The following is a 14,156-nucleotide window of genomic DNA, read 5'->3' on the forward strand; positions in this document are numbered from 1 at the left end:
GCAGAAATTATTGCGTAAAATGAGTTGGTCAACGTTACATAGGCGAAACGCATGCGCGTGTTTCACGAGATAGGATATTGAAATTTTGTTCATTTGGAAAACCAGTATATGGGATATTTTGCACTTTATGAGGTCGGTCTTGTGAGCTTGAATATAGCACATATTCGTAAGTTGAACATTTTGGTTTTGTTGTGTGACGCATACTGCTTTCTCTGCCATGTTAATTTTGATACATTTATATTATTCGCACCGCCGCCAATGTTTCAGTGACATTACCTTATCTCACGCACGTATTGTTGTCTTTTGGCTGTCTATACATCGAGTGTGATGATTCCAATCTCATTTTCACAGTGTTTCTAACCGTATACAGACAGAATGTGTCCGCGCTTCCTTGCACATGTAATCATCGGCTAGCAAAGACATTAAAAAACACCCATAGGTTCGATACGTGTAGGTTTGACAACCTAAACGTACTTTATCTGTGTAAACAAAGTCCCTTCACCAACGGAGGGACTGCGATGTAAACCTCGCTGGTGACCATTAGTCATCGACAGGCAATGATATCGATGCGCACTTACGATGCGCACTTATGATCGACATGGTTGCACGCGTTCTGTTTACCGCCTACTAAGAGTATACCGCTAAGAATATAGCAAATAAAAAATAACAATTCATGAGAAAAATGATATAATAGACGATAAACTTGCCTTCACCATTGGATTTTGATTTCGTAAAACATAAATTTTATTTTGTATACCATATACATGTAAAACAGGTTTTGAAAATTATTTAGCTCAATTTATACATATTACACATAATAACAGTTCACCATGGTCTGAAGCCTGAGTCGGTGTAATTCGATATTTTAGCGAGTCCTGTGGTCTTTAGAGGGTAGTTTCAACGGTATTCGCCAATTTGACTGTGTGTTTAGAAGAATGTACACCATTGGAGCTTTGGTTTAGAACAACCAGGCTTCGGGACGTACCGTTCGTGTTTATAGAGGCACTCGATAAGCGCCTGCTGGGTTTCAAACATTTATGTAGGAATGCATCTTTGAACGCTTGTCGATAGGTGGCGCTCGTTATATTGTAGAGTATCGGATTGATGGCTGCGTTCATGTAAATCAGTGTTCGAAACAGCTTTACGAGAAGCATGGAGACAGTCCGTGAGCAAGCAGTGATTACATTCAATAGTAGCAGACCTTCGTAGATTTTGTACAGGTGCCATGGAGTTACAAGGATGAAAAACACCGAGGCTGTCACCACGAGAAGTTTGGTGACTTGTGTCATTTCAGCGTGAGATTGCTCCAAAACATCAAGTGATGCGGCCATCTTACATTGACGCTTCAAGCTTAAGTAGATGCGAGAATACATCACCACCATTAGACTCATGCAGACTATGAATGGAAAAATCTGAGCAATTAACATTACTATGGCGGCAGTTCGGCGTTCTTCGAACATATTGCTGGTGGAGCAATATATTCCCGTTGTGTTCATGAACAGCGCCCCCAGAAACCAAGTCAAAAGACAAAGCACTGCAACTCTTCTTTGTTGATTTGACCTCTGAGCGGTAAATGGTTTACAGATAGCTCGATGCCGTTCCGTGCACAGCACAGATAGAGTAAACATAGATGTGTAAAGCACCAGGTGCGTAATATGCAGGATAATGCAACTCAGCATTTCTTGGTGGCGCCCTTCGTTGAATTGCACCATGTGAGCTACCAATTTGCTCAATATGAACAAAATGTCAGCTATGCAAAGATTGGTAAGGTAGCAGTTTGTAACAGTCGCCATATAAGGTATCTGTAACCTCACATAGAGGAATGCCACATTAAAAATTAGACCGATGACAAGAAGGGATATAGGCAGGATGTTTTCACTCGGAGGAGTTTGAATGCTTTCGGCAATCGTCCAACATGCGAAATCTGTCTCGTTTGCTGTGAATTGACTGACATTTGAAGTCGAACCCTGTATCATAGACATCGAATAAGTTGTCTGCATTTTGTTGAATTGTGTCACAGTCACGTACAACGTATCCATAATGGCCTGTTACCACTAAGTTCATATTAAGGTGGTTAGAAAGGGTATTTTCAGCTATTATAACTGACTACCGTTTCCTCTGGTCAAGAGTACTTCTGATTCATTCAAAAATCACACCTTCCATCGGTGTACTAGCCTCGCGACTCCTGATATGTTTTGTTCCAACGACCGTTGAACGTCTGTCTTGAGTGCGGTACTATCTTCTACTGTGTCGACCAGTTTCCGCCAGTGTTCTTTGTTCCTGTATTAAAATGAGAGAGAGAGAGAGAGAGAGAGAGAGAGAGAGAGAGAGAGAGAGAGAGAGAGAGAGAGAGTAATTAAAACTGGATTAAGGTATTTCTGATGATTTGAAATACAGTAGTCCAGCTCCCTAATGATTTCACTGTATGATTTTCATTGAAATCAGTGTCAAGGGTCATCAATATAGCAGTTGTAAGCAAACTCAGGGTAAACTGTATTTGAATAAACCAAAGATTACGACGCAACAGATGTCGCATGAGTGAGACCACCTACTTAATTTGGACACGTATGATACACAGCGGAGTCCTTCAAGGTAGGGTAAAAATTATACGGATAGCTGATAACCCACATTCATCAGTGTAAATCTGCAGTATCGCCTTCATCCTAGCCATAATGATTCAAGAACAACAACTTGAAAAACAATCACACCAAAAGTTTTGAGGTCAATCAATGGGTCATGCAGATCATGACCTCTTGAACCTTGACGGAGGATTCGACATTGCTCGTTTGAGAAAGTTTGTGAATGAATTGGACCTAACACAAACGCGCTTGTATTCGAAGGCCCATCCTGTCAGTGTCACGACAATGGCATTAAAAGTCACTGCGTTAATTGTTCTGCATCTGAACGATTAAAGAGGTGGCACGTAAAGAACTAAAACTAGCGCCGGTCGCTCGATGCTCGAAAAGACAAATTGTTGAATAAATAGAACTAGTCTACTGAGTAGATCCATAATCAGTCGATATTTTTTGTAACCTCAGCCAAGACTAAAGAACATCTAGCCACACTGGACATTTCAAAAATATCCTGGCTAACCAAGGTGTTCTAAAAAAGATGTGGAGAGGCCCTCGAAACTCCCTCCTCACTGTTTTCGTAATGAAAGTATGATCCCGTTTTCTTCAAATGCGCCTAAAATGATTCAATTACCGCATTTTTCATGGCTACCTACATTAAGGCAAATTATTTCAAATGACTAATCATCGCCCAACAAGAGTAATTGCCAACTATGAATGAGTCCGTTCTGTGTCACACTCTTTGCGAATGAAGCCAATATAATATTACGTCATGTAATAGTTGTTATCATAATTTTGGCGGTGTATTTCGAGAGACCGGCTCTAAATTGAATAACATGAGTCCTATTAGCATAACAATTTATTTTCCATTTTGCCATATAATATTCACCTGTTCTGTAAACTAGGTTTGATAACAATTCGATTCAATTTTATTGTCGGCAATGTCATTCATAGCGTAATTTCACGTTGTGAGTAAATTCACAAACGTCAAAATTGATGACGTGGTCAAGTACAATGTCGTTGTTTGTTCAATAAAGAGATAGCACCACGTGAATCGTTGACTATTTACTAATAAATTTCGGTGCACATTTACTGTATATATCTCGTCAGATCGACCGGAAGTCTTTTACTTCCCTCGGCGTTGTTCAGATATTCTGGTTGGATAATTCGTGACTAGTTTCATAAAAATTATCTCTTCGTCTACAAATTAAGATTTGTAATGCATTTTCATCTTTTCTCCTTTCTCTTCTTTCTCTGCCGCTTGGCCACTGGATCTGACTATGCCTGAAATACGCTGATGGCGAACACCTATCGTGTTTACTTATTTCACATTCAAGGTAAGTCAACATCTATTCATATTTGACCTTATGACCCATATTGACAAATGTGTCCCATGATCATACGAAGATATTTTCTTTTCTTTGTTTTATATTTGACTACGTCGTAGATGCCCGGGAGCACATAATTATTATTTCAATTTTGAGATCACAACTGGCTACTCAGCCTGTCTTTTGCGCGTGTGCTCTTCCGTACGACTAGAATTTTTGTGCGCGTGAAATCGTTTGTCGTTTGAATTGTTTTGTGTTTATTGGTGAGCTCAAGTTCAGACTGAAGGTAAGGGTCTGGTCAAGGTGGAAATGACGACACTGAAGATATAAACTAAGTGAAGGCTAGTTGAAAGACGTGTGGCAAAACTGCTGTTTTCGTAAAGACATCCCGGCTCTCCACAGGGGAACTTTTCGGGGGTTGATAACCCCTGTGTTTTCAGAGCAATCTATTCATATGTTAATAGGTATAAAAAAGAATCATATTTTCCAAACAAATAATAAACGGAAATTATGAATTGCTATGTAAATTAGTTACTCCTCTGGGTTTTTTCCCAAGCTGCAGAAAACACTGACATACCATGTACAATAGACAGCAGAGAAACTACTGTCTACCTTACTTGGTTTACTCAGTCGATAGTATCCGTCAGTGGATGGCGCGTGGTTAGGTTTTTAGTTGTGTCTTTTACTATGGTTTAAGCAGCCTCAGACAACTATAACTGTCCAAATACCTGAGCCTTGTGACATAATTGATACTTCAAAAGTAATTTTGTCCCTGCGATCGCAACGCTCAAGCAAGAAATGCGCAAATTAAGATCGAATTTTCCACCTGGGAGCTCAGTATGGTTGCTCCAATTATGCTACGAATACATGCAATCATCCTGTCGAAAGTTGGCGCTCTCGCACAGAAAAAAATAATTTTATAGCTTGACTGTAACCGATAATGTGTTGTGTAATGGTGTTTAGTCTGTTGTTTGTCGAGGTCAATTTAAACATAGCCAGTAGAGACTTCCCCTTTTACTGTCTATGATTTCAATAATGAGCAAAACGACTCATAGTATGACGGAAATAGACAATAACGACTGTCGTGGTGCAGAAGTCCCCAGACTGATACACAACGCTTCCTGTAAACAACTAAAAGCCCTTTAAAAGGTGTCAAAGGTTGCAAAGACGCCCTATTACTGGGGCATAAGGTAGCCGATTATTATCGAAATACCTGGTATTTTCTCATTACTGTGACGAAGAAAATTAAAAACCTTACACGACAAGATTGAAAAGTCGTTAGTGTCGATCGAATCTTTTTCACGTATTGGTCGACTTGTTGATAATCCCATTCATGTATTCATCCCCGAACGGTGCATGTAGTTCGTCTGTTAATTGCTCAAATATTGCTCAAGTCAAAGTCGTTTTTGTAATAAAAAACTAATTTACCGCTTACAATTTCCGCCGAAAGGCTTGAAACCACAGTTTGGAGGGACTCTGATCTGAAGCATGAACAGGTCCCAGACAACTGTCACAGTACTTATCTGATCCCAGACGGACTGCACAACTCTTGATATATTGATGCGACACAGAATTCTCGCTCCGTTGGTGATACCTTATTCGTAGAGTGTGTTCTGATAAACTGAATTGACTTATTCCGTAATAATAATTTAACGAGGATATATTAGTATCCCACTCGACACATTTGGAAAACAAACGCTGGTATCGATTGTAAAAGAGGCTTCAAGTCTTAGAGCTAAACAAGTTGGACTGTGATAATCCTGTCATTGTCCTAAGTATTCTTGTTTCATTGTGACTGACCATACTAAGACATGGATCGACGTAGCAATTCTTTTTGTGCGACAACCAACATGTAACAATTCTTAACCAATGTTCTATGCCTATGGTGGTCAACTGTAAATGGCCAATTCCATAGCAACAGTGAACTCCGTAAAACCACAGAAAACAGACGGAGTGTCTGTGGTGGTAATTACACACGTTCGATATGGCATTGATTTGCATACAGTATACCTGCCCGAAACAATTTTAGACAAAGACTCGGAAATTGCCAATAAACGTTCGTCTGTGTTGATTTCATTAACAGTTGTCTGATTATTACGAAGTACCTTATCTTGCCGACAGTAGGAGGACACTTCTGTTGTTGTGGTTTTCCTGTAAGCATTATCGTCTGACAAATGGTATCCAGGCACTGTAGTATGAATCCTGTTGGCATACCATTCTTCTCGGTTCTTGCTGTCGTAGGGACTTCTAAACGTGCGAAAAAGACTCTTTCACTGTGAGAGATAAGTCGTACAGTGTTTAAGCGTGTGGAGGGGCTGTCGAGAAACTAACTGCGACATGTGTGAAATAGCACAATAACGGGGAATTTGAAAACTAATGTGAATTATCGGCTTCTCGGCCAACAGGTGAATGATTTCCTCTTTTGGTGGAGCCGAGACCTTCTAAATTAAATCCTATTTTTCACAAACTATGCATACCTGCGGGTACATGTATTTTACGCAACATCATTCGACATAGTAAATTATAGATATGCTTCACAGTAGCTATGGCGTCATTTTAATCGATATTTCACATTGACGGGGCACACCTCACACAAGTGGACTGTTCAGTTTACCGGTAAATGACGGTACAGGCAATGTAATTATTAAGAATAAACACTACTAAATACCCAATAACGATTTGATAGGAAAGTTAACTAATTTCGGATCAATAATGTGGTCAAAGGACATTTTATGCACTGAATGTTAATGGCACAATGACAAATTGCTGTACAATTGTTAGATTATGTGCCGGTCAACGTCATCGGTTGTTGACGAGGCTGTACTTTATGACGGCATAACTCTTAGTCGTGCAGTCTTAATCATAGGCCCGCCTCTTTCTAAATGACCCTGTTATTTAACTAATAGCTTGAAATGTTCTATTGTCATTTGGAAAAGGTAGACTCATACTATTGTTTTACCACAATAATAGCCCGTTATATAATGGACAGTGCGATCGCCGGTAAATATTTTACATGTGAAGAAAGTCTACTCTTGTTGCATGGACGCCTCTGGCCTCCTTTGATGAATTACGGGAATTTTGTACTGCATGTCAACAGTAATTACATCGCCTGTTTACTCCAAGAGAGTAAAGCTTGTGACACAAGTTGTTGGAACAAGGCGCTAGTTTTGGCCGGTGCTAAATCATGGCTAGACTTGGTTAAAGTCGGTGAATTTTAAAAAAATAAAATCATTTATAATAGTTTCTCTTGTGTCTCTCCTATTTCGTACAAACTTATCCGGAATTTGGAAGCCCATGCGAGGTTTTCCTAGCCAATGAATGCATTACCTTTGAGTCTGCGCAGCGTATTGAATTAGTTTCTGCGTGAAACTCCCCTGTATAGCGTTCACCTCACTCATAGCGTCCACTCACGCGCGCGTTTCACATGAAAGCAAAATACAAATAATTGCGTTCACTCCACTCAAACATTCACAAATCACAGACTTGAACCAAGTCTAAATCATGGCATAAATCTACACCACAGTGGTAGGTTAACGTACAGACTCTCGAGGGTCTATGGTTCATGGTTACTCTACTACTGGGGGTAGGATAGTCGTGTCAATGTTGAATACTTTTACAAGTTGGTTATATTGTTTGACATCTTGGAACACGCTGAAAAGTGATTGACGTCGATGACATTCCTTTAAAAAATCGCTGTGTCATAGAACTTGCATGTAAACCTGATATATGCCAGAAATGGATATAATCAGCTAACAGGTTGCCCGTACTGAAAGTAAAACTTGAAACGAATGTAAAACTTAGATAACGGTTGACAGTTATCACAACCGTGCACGGACGTATTTTTACTTCGTTGTTGAGTTAGCTATCCGAATGACTATACCTTTATCATATACAAATATGATGGTACCTTTTTACTTTTTGTCCTGTCATTTGAATCCAATTGCACCCTTTGACCTTTCACGCCAACCTGAAGGACAGTGTGGTTTTTTCATGATGTAATCCCCATCATCGTATACACGGAGTCACAATTTAATTCAGAAAATTTAAGTCGTAGGCTGTGGCAACGTTAAATCGTCGTAAACTCAGACCCCAGCAAAGTCTGAGTCGGAAACAAAATTCTACAGGACGTAAGCACTGTTAGTATCGATTCTTTCTTGCAAAATGATATTTACTGATATTACAAGTGGTAAGATGATGAGATGGTGGTAGACTCATAGAAGCATAGCCATAGGTAAACTGCTATGACGTTGTATGGGGAAGTTCGGATTGCAAGCTATTTGGAGTAATTGGACGGGTTCTCCTTTTCTATGACCTCGTACCCTATTTCATTTGATCGCTGTGACCCTCGGCGATGGTTTCATATCATGAACAAACAAAGATGCTTACTGCAGACCATGCGACCATACACAATGCTAATTGCTATTTTTATGGTCACTGCATGCACTCTCCCCCTTAACAGATGTTGTGTTTATGGTTAAAATGAAAAGTATAAGTGTTTTTGTTAGTCCTAACACAGACGAGGTTCTCCTTGCTTGCGGTCCTAATAGATAGTACTACAACTTGGGCCGAAAACTATTCAGTTACACGCGACGGTCGTTGAACTGCGGTTAAATCGCCTCCTTTGATTGTAGGCCCTATACGTTTGACAACCGTGCCTGAATGGTGACAGATCTGACAGGTCATAGTATTAGCTTTGTGAAATCTCCGACATGTCGCCATAATTAGGGGCTTAGCTCACCGTACAAAAAGTGTTCAATTTGAAAAATGGTCGAAACGGTCCGTGCAGATGTTAAATCGTTATGACTGTTCCTGCACGGACCATGGACGAACGAACCGCGTTGAGTAGCAGGAAATGTTGCATAAATAGTACTGAGATCACCAATGCAAGTGGAATATAAAACTGTCCACATATTGACTGTCTACACTAGCTAACTTTCCACCAACGTCATCATAAAGACAGCTTTGATTGTTGTCAGAATGGTGTGAATATTTAGAGGTGACCCTTTATAACTTGGATCTTACACTTGTTATGAAAACTAACGCCAGAGCCTGTTCACATGTGGATATAGGCCTGCGTGAAAGATTTGCCAACTTACCCGTATGAAATCGAACCAGGCCAGGTTCAGACTATGAACGCGGAAATGACTGTAACGCTGTCAACAGCTCTTTGTCGACGGATACACGGACAACAATTGGAATATTAATATTCAGCGAGGTTGCACTCATTGCCAAGAGCACAGCCCATGCGTAACCATACGAGTAGCGTCTATCCACGTCGGGCTATACGTCACTGTACGTTGACTGACCATTTCAACTCATTGGAAATACCCACTTCCGGTCCCATGACCACTCCCTTCTCCAATTATTTTTCACGTTTCTTCAGAAGAAGCTAATTGTGTATTTCCGTCGACAGAACACTGTGGACACGCCAGTTTTACGAGTTTGACTTCTTGATGTAGGTGAAACTATGGCTTCTGTGTACACGCTGCGCTGTTTAAATAAGCTACTTGGTGATATGAGGTGGCATGATTCGCGCAAGTGATTGTTGGCATATGTTGCGAATTGTATGTCAGCAACAGTATGTTACATAATCCACGGTTTCGGACTATTTGCATGTAATTGTCATGAAAGTTCATTAAAATGTATATTGTCAGTTTTCTTGCATCCATGCTCTTTCTCTCATTGCCACAGAAATGATTCCCATTGTCAATTTGAGTACTGCATTGAGACAGCGTAGTGGTGGGTTGCCTTTCGGAATTGCCATGGAAGTGTCGCATAATACCATATCTCATCTCTCTGAGTGGTGATAAGATGTGACAGGTAGATTGTCAGTATTTACTGCAAGTTATGGAGTTTGAAACAAATGCTATTTCGCATCTGATTGGCTGTTTGAAAACGAATCAATAGTAACGATGGTATTAGGCCAACCAATAGGCTATAACCCTTAGAGACGTTGCTTATTATCAGATATAGAACCATCGTAGAAAAGTTCATTCTAGAGTCAACTGCGTTGGAATAAATTCCAACACGTACACATGTACTCAAAATAAGTCGCTGCTCGTGTTTCCCCACTGGCACTGTTCCGTAATCGTCTATAATTCAAACTTTCATGATAACTTTAAAGCTCTTTCAACTGTAACTGTTGATGCATGCAACATTTTGTTCGAATTTTGAAGAAAAGAAAACCTATCTTTTGAATGATAACGATCGCCGGAATTGATTTGATGTTTTATTTGCTCTGTGCCAAAACGCAGTCGAAATGTCTTTTCTTCAATCTGACATTGTAGTCTCTCTCTCTCTCTCTCTCTCTCTCTCTCTCTCTCTCTCTCTCTCTCTCTCTCTCTCTCTCTCTCTCTCTCTCTGTAAAAATCATGGACAGTAGAAGCGATTGCTGTTTTTAGTAATAGTAAATGTAATTGTTGACAAGTTAATTACAGTCTTGACTAGAATTTAATGAAAATCTATATTGCACCCGATGAGTTGTGTTTGTTAGGCCATTAGAATTATACAGTCACGTGGCAGAGTTCTTTAGTTCTTCAATTGTTGATTGGGTGGGTTCTTAATTTGTTGATTGCTGTCACTATCCCGCCTACAGCCAGGGGTCAGTAACAACGCACATACAAGCGAGAACTACTTCATGATTTGGCATATTATGTTTATTAGTAATAACGATACTTCTACGTGTCTACAATCATTGACAGAAGAGGGACCCTCGCTACTGTCAATGTTACAGTCTCGACATTTCGATTGATGATGATAGTAGATAACGACACTAAGTGTGTCAAAGGTGATTTTCAGCCAGGTAGGGGTCAGAGTCCAGGTACGTTATTGAGTTGCAGGGTCAGAAAACTGGTAGTGTTTTAATATGCAATGTTCATGACCAGGCAGAGGACATCAAATATGAGTTTTTAAATTGAAATGCCTACTCATTCGCGGAGATCTCAAGTGCATTTACTGATCGCAAGCGTAGACCCTATTCTTTTTCTGGGGTATGTGAAAGAGAATATGTTCTGCGCATGCACAGTCGCATTGTATGTGTTTCACTGATTAGGGTTACTGGCTTGACAACACACGTGATCATTGTAGATTTCATCTCTAATTTGCTCACGGTCATATCACGAACGACCGTGATTTGCTCCCAGATTCCGAGCTCTAACAGCTCGATATAATGTATTATTTTATGATTGAAATAATCTTCTCAAGGCAAAATTGCTCTGTGCTCTGAGCTCCATGTTCTGAGCATTAGCTTTTCATTAGCATTTTAATGAATTTTTTAATCACCTAGACAGTTTCAGAGCTGACGAAGGCAGTGTTTCACCGCCATAATTATATAACAGTTTATTTGAATTTAATAGCGTAAGCTCATTGAAGTACTAAGTGAAAGCCCAAATGTTAGTGCCCATTAGTTTAGTCTTGCTAAGAAACAATAGAGTGAATTAAAATGCCATAAAATACCACTACCCGGCCTATTATATCGTTACGTCCACACTCATTCATTAGTACGGACACTGGTCCTTGTCTGTGGTCCGCACCACAGAGGGACTGTGTACGGACACGGACACCCGCATGCGCCTGCTCCGGCCTGTGACCGAGCACAGCTGATTTAAACATGCATGACAGCGTAAAACTATTTACGGGAGTTGTCGACGTCTTCATTAACATACAGAGCCGGGGTTTATTGTTTGCTATTCAGGATAACTTAAACTTCTAACAAACCTGATGTGATTAAATGGGTAAAAAATCTGCCATGAAGCAGACGCTGTACTGGCGGTCGCCCTGGGCCACATTGCATGATCCATGGCATGCATGAACTCACTAAGAGTTTGCTACTTTGGAATGATTTTACTTCACAAGATTTAGAACAAACACATCGTAATAGCATGGGTAAGTTTACTTACAGAGTCTATTACCCCTGTATTTGAAGATGGCAGGCTTGCAAGTATTGTCAGGGTGCTTGTTTTGTTAGGTTTCATGGATATTGTGTTTTGCCACAAAGCCATAAGCATCTTCGTATTTGTTCCCTTTGACAGCATTTCGATGCTTTTATCGTGTACTTAACACCACTACCCTCCAACTAATTACAACATGTGACGGTTTTTTGGCAGAGCTACAGCGATTTTTTATTTGTTGTATGAACCAGCTAAAAGACTTTGAATCTAGATTGTAAGAACTGTCCACAATAACGAAGGCATTACATAAACAGGAAGTGTTGACAGTACAACTAGTACTTCTGCGCATTCCCACGTGCTCCTAGAAGAAAACAAAAAAAAAACAGTTAAAATATGCACAACAAAATGCCCTTAGAGTAAAACTATTACAGTATTGTCTTTTTTCACGTTCTCAAGTTGGGACTAACATTGTCGCTCTACAAAATTTCAAAGGGTTTAAGTAGAAGCGGCGATTCTGAGGAGCAATATAATGGTACTCTTCTTGGTCTTACTAACAGCTTACTCAGTGCTGCAGTGCCCTCCATTGATAGAGCAATCGGGAACTCGGCATTCGAGCTTTGCCATTCTAAATCCTTTGGATTTCTATCGCTTGTTTTTGATTTTAAGATTGTATATTAGCTTTAGTAGCCCCGTAATCTGGGGTCTTAGTGTAGTACTTGCCAGGACATTTCCGATTATCTTCAATTCGTATATTGTTCGAGCTATAAATGAAGTTAAGTTCACGTCGAGCCCCAACGAAGTTGGACGTACACGTATCTCGTAATTTCCATTAAAGTGGAGACATGCAAGTTCTCAAACTTTTACAATCCTCTTTTGGAATACCACCGTTGAAGCGGTTTGAATCTTGTGGAAATCATAAAAGATTTCACCGTCCGCAGCGTTGGAAACTACGCCCGTCCTCCCGTCCGAGACGGGTAACTTTTCAGTCGGACGGGAGGAAAATTGTACTTCCACGTCCGTGTGTCGGGCTCTCGATAGTAGCCCATACGGCATACCCAGTAATCTCATCGATCATGATCAGCTGCTTCTAGATGTTGTTTTAAACGAAATGTAGTATACCAATATGTCGGACTTCGACGCGCTTATGCTACTGAAACTGTGCAACTGTGTGACGCCGGAATGCAATGCAAGCGAGACATGTAAACACGGGTAAACAGGAAGTCGCTCATACTAGTAAATCTCACACTAAAGCGAGATTTGCGCGATATCAGCCAGTGCTATAAATATAAAGATATAAAGGAAAGATATAAAGATATAAAGGATATAAAGGAAAATGAGGGCAACTCCACACATCGGCTCTACCAAGATTGTTTAGTATTACGATATGGTGAATAAAAGGATCATTGCATTTATTTTGTGTGGAATACATGGCGAGACACCGGTGAATCGATAGTGGCTTGACCCTAGTCATGTGATTTGGGTCCCCGGTAAACCGGTTTGTTGATTGAGTGATTCGCCTTAACGGTGTTTCGGAACCAAAAATGGGGTTCCTTCATCAGTCGCTCTCTTGTTTTGTATCCCATCCGTTTGGTTGTGTGATGAAGTCATCTTCGTCCTCCAGGAGGAGAAACCAGATTCGTTATTGAGAGAGTTAGCCACTGTTGACTGACTCTATAGTGAGCGATCCGGTGTGTGGTGTCATATTATATTTAACATGACCCAGCATCGACCGGAGTTTCTGGACGCTTATAAGGATTTGTTTTAGGGCATATTTTGAGCGTTGCTAGTGCTCGTTATGTTAACAGTAAATGTTGTACTAATCTGTCAATGATTAGTTTGTTTTAGGCATTTAACTCGATTATCCGAACTTTTAGTTTTGTGTCAATTTTTCGTGCACTTTGTAATAGATTTCGGGTCGATATTGGTGCCTGCTTTCCGGTGTTTGAAAAGCATGTTGTGAAGGGCTGCTTCGAGAAATAAATCTTGTTTCTCTGTGTTTAGCCATTCCCAGGTTTCATGGTTTCGTTAACAATATTTGCTGTAAACGGCCTTTGAAATCGGTTTGGTCTGAGGAGAGTATTGGTTTATTACCTTCTCGTGTCTATTTATAGACAGAGAAGGTATTAGAGTTGAAAACCAGTATGCTGGTGTCAACTACTTCCGTCTGTCAATACTTCCGTCTGTCAAGATCCGTTGACGTCATGCCATTGTGATGGGTCATATCATAAACTGGTGGGGGTGTTCATGGTTCAGGTTGAGGTGTAGGAGACGATTTTGAGCTGTGACAAAAATCAAATGGGACTTAGCGGCATAGCCAGTGTTAAGCCTTTCTCCAAGGTTTCTTAGTTGACTACTATCTATTACAGACT

At 40.3% G+C, this 14,156-nt stretch overlaps 1 protein-coding gene and 1 long non-coding RNA gene across 2 annotated transcripts in view; one reads left to right on the plus strand and one right to left on the minus strand.

Moving 5' to 3' along the window:
• LOC139135935 (ER degradation-enhancing alpha-mannosidase-like protein 1) overlaps positions 1-14,156 on the plus strand; it is a 492,448-nt gene that overhangs the window by 251,546 nt on the left and 226,746 nt on the right. The gene's annotated exons all lie outside the window — the stretch shown is intronic.
• LOC139135933 (uncharacterized) lies at positions 721-9,459 on the minus strand. Its single transcript, XR_011553061.1, has 3 exons — positions 8,995-9,459; positions 6,004-6,171; positions 721-2,280 (listed from the first exon to the last, which is right to left on the minus strand). It is a non-coding gene; the product is annotated as an uncharacterized lncRNA (long non-coding RNA).

The sequence above is a fragment of the Ptychodera flava genome, chromosome 6 (genome assembly GCF_041260155.1).
Source record: "Ptychodera flava strain L36383 chromosome 6, AS_Pfla_20210202, whole genome shotgun sequence".
In the NCBI taxonomy this organism is placed as follows: Eukaryota; Metazoa; Hemichordata; class Enteropneusta; family Ptychoderidae; genus Ptychodera; species Ptychodera flava.